At 40.8% G+C, this 2,617-nt stretch overlaps 1 pseudogene; it reads left to right on the top strand.

The window, feature by feature from the left end:
* Positions 1 to 652: 652 nt before the first annotated feature.
* Positions 653 to 1,783, top strand: LOC112821303 (cytokine receptor-like factor 3; annotated as a pseudogene).
* Positions 1,784 to 2,617: the final 834 nt, after the last annotated feature.

Raw genomic sequence — 2,617 nt, 5'->3', positions numbered from 1 at the left:
GCTTGAGGAATGCAATGCCAAATGACAACTCTTGGACTCTTCCTTCAGTACCTAACTCATTTTCTTCTCATAAAACATTCAAAGCACTTAAAATTATTACTTTATTCCTGAGTCATAATGTTGTTGAAGCTTATAAGAATCATTTCAGTGTTAATTCCCCTGGCTCAACTCTCTTATATTCTTCCTTAGAAGTTGTATATAATTTAACCAGAAAAAGATTTTCTTTCTCAAAATGAACTGGAGTAATTAGAAAATAGGTGAAGAGAGAAAAATGAAAGAACTGCTAGGTGAACACAGGGTTTGGAGTTGGGAGTTAGAAATTAGGGCAATCACCTAGTTAGCCTGGTTCACTGACTTCTTTGTTATAAAATGACCATTTGACCTGGACCTTTACCCCCCAGGCATTCGCACCATCAGCCACGGGCTGAGAGGTACCATATGCAGCCAAATTGAACCATTGGTCTCTTTTAGTCTTTCTCATTGCCAACGCTGGTCAACCAGTCCGGAAAGTGCAAAAGTCATGCTGAAGACAGCTCAGGCATAGCATATCAAACTGAGAATTTTGGCTTTCTTCAGAGTCCATCTCTCCCTCAAAAGAGCTACTTGAGGTGATGGATGGGATGTGAGGAAGCTGCAAGCACAGCCCCCAGCCATGCCTCCTGGTGAAGGGGACCGTGGAGCTGCACCTGAGCTGCTGTTGCAGGAGGCACAGAGGCAGGATATGGATTATGACTTTTCTGGGAATAGAGTCTACAAACCTCTCATCAAGATTCTCAGAAAAGGATCATGATTTAGACAGGATTAGCTCATTGTCCCAGAGATCCAAGAGAGAACATCACAAAGGATGTCCTGATATAGCGTTTTAGTGATTTAAGGGGAAGCTCCAGGATAAACGATTGGTGTCTCTTTTACAAGAGGTGGACACCACTGAACAGGAGACTATTAAGCCAATAGATGACTTCCAGAAGTCATAGAGCATGGGACTAACACTGCGGAGGAATTAGTCCAAGAAGGAGAAATCCCCAGTCTTGGTGGTGTGTGAAAACAGAATGGGAAACTGGGACGCTTTACCAAAAAAGACTCACGCATTCAATTGGACAGGTTACCAGAAATGACCGTACTGGTTGATGCACCTTGTTTATCTGCTCAGTCAGATGACTCAGTTCTTAACATAGTGAAAGACTACATTTTTAACCATAGTACAGTGGCATCTCAACCACCAGAACACATACAAGAACTAATAATGAACCCTAGAGGCCTCACAGTACAATGGTGTAAGGTGGATGGTGACTTTGGAGCCCAAGATTATAGGTACCAATTCCATAAATGTACTTCCAACCATTTTAAGGACATACATGTAACCCTGACATGGAACTCACAGCATTGCACAGAGACTCGGATGTTGATGATCAGTTCTGGTAGGGGAGATGACTGATAGGAGTGGAGTGCTTGGAGCATCCCCCAAATATGTCATTCCATATTGGTGCCTAAGGAGTGGAAAGCTGGCTTTGAGAGGTACTGTTTGAGCAATGGAAGACATAGAACACACCAGAATGATTCTGAATCCGGCTCCAGCACTCCAGTTTATTTGTGTGGGCAGGCATTAGCATTCATAGTTGAAATGCTCTGTAGAAGGATCAAGCATTGTGCATTAGTACAAATGTTGCCATTTTTTAAATGGAAAAATATAATCAGCTGCTCAAAGTTACTTCTGGACAAAGGGGTCAATGGAACTCTCCCATTTGACATTGAATCTGTGACTGTAGGAACCATCAATAAATGACAAAGGCAGAAACTTCAAACTTCAAAGAACTATTAGCTTGAATAACAGAGAAATGAATGTTGACTGGTTACTTGATTAATCGTGGGGTTTTCTTTACTTTGGATGGATGCTTGTTTTTCTATCTTGAATGGAATGTGTTAGTATTTCAGACTTGGATGACTGGCTTTGGTTTCTGGGGTTTCAACACAGCTGTTCTGAGCCTAGTTTACTTGTCATTGGTAAAAAAGGTTGGATCCATCTCTCAGGCTATTTGGAAATAGCAAATGTTTACTGGATTCATTTTGGAATATTTTAGCAATAAGATATTTGAATGTTGTGGACAAAATCATAATGCAGTCCATTTTATTTTTAGCATAATGTTAATTACAATATCACAATAAAAATCGAATTGGCCATAGAAGTACTAGTACAGAAAGATCTATACCCTTCCACTGTACTTCTTCTTAAAGCTGGTTATTAGGACTAAAAAAAATAATATTATTTGATTAAATTTCCATCCAAGTCTAGGTAAAACTTAGAATAAAACAATAGGAATAGACCTAATGAAGCCAGAGTTCTGTAATATACCTTACTCTTATACTCTTCACATGAGTATTTTGCATACACTCTCCATACCCAGGTATTTTGTAAGCAATATTGACTTTTTTTTAAAGATTTTATTTATTTATTTGACAGAGACACAGCGAGAGACAGAACACAAACAGGGGGAGTGGGAGAGGGAGAAGGAGGCCTCCTGCGGAGCAGGGAGCCCAGTGCGAGGCTCGATCCCAGGACCCCGGGATCATTACCTAAGCCGAAGGCAGGCGCTTAACGACTGAGCCACCCAGGCACCCT

This window comes from Callorhinus ursinus, unplaced genomic scaffold, assembly GCF_003265705.2.
Source record: "Callorhinus ursinus isolate GAN/ISIS: 27379988/994484 unplaced genomic scaffold, GSC_fseal_2.0 scaffold10, whole genome shotgun sequence".
NCBI classification, from domain to species: domain Eukaryota; kingdom Metazoa; phylum Chordata; class Mammalia; order Carnivora; family Otariidae; genus Callorhinus; species Callorhinus ursinus.
Note: the sequence above shows the minus strand (reverse complement) of the source record. Positions and strands in the feature narration are given on the sequence as shown.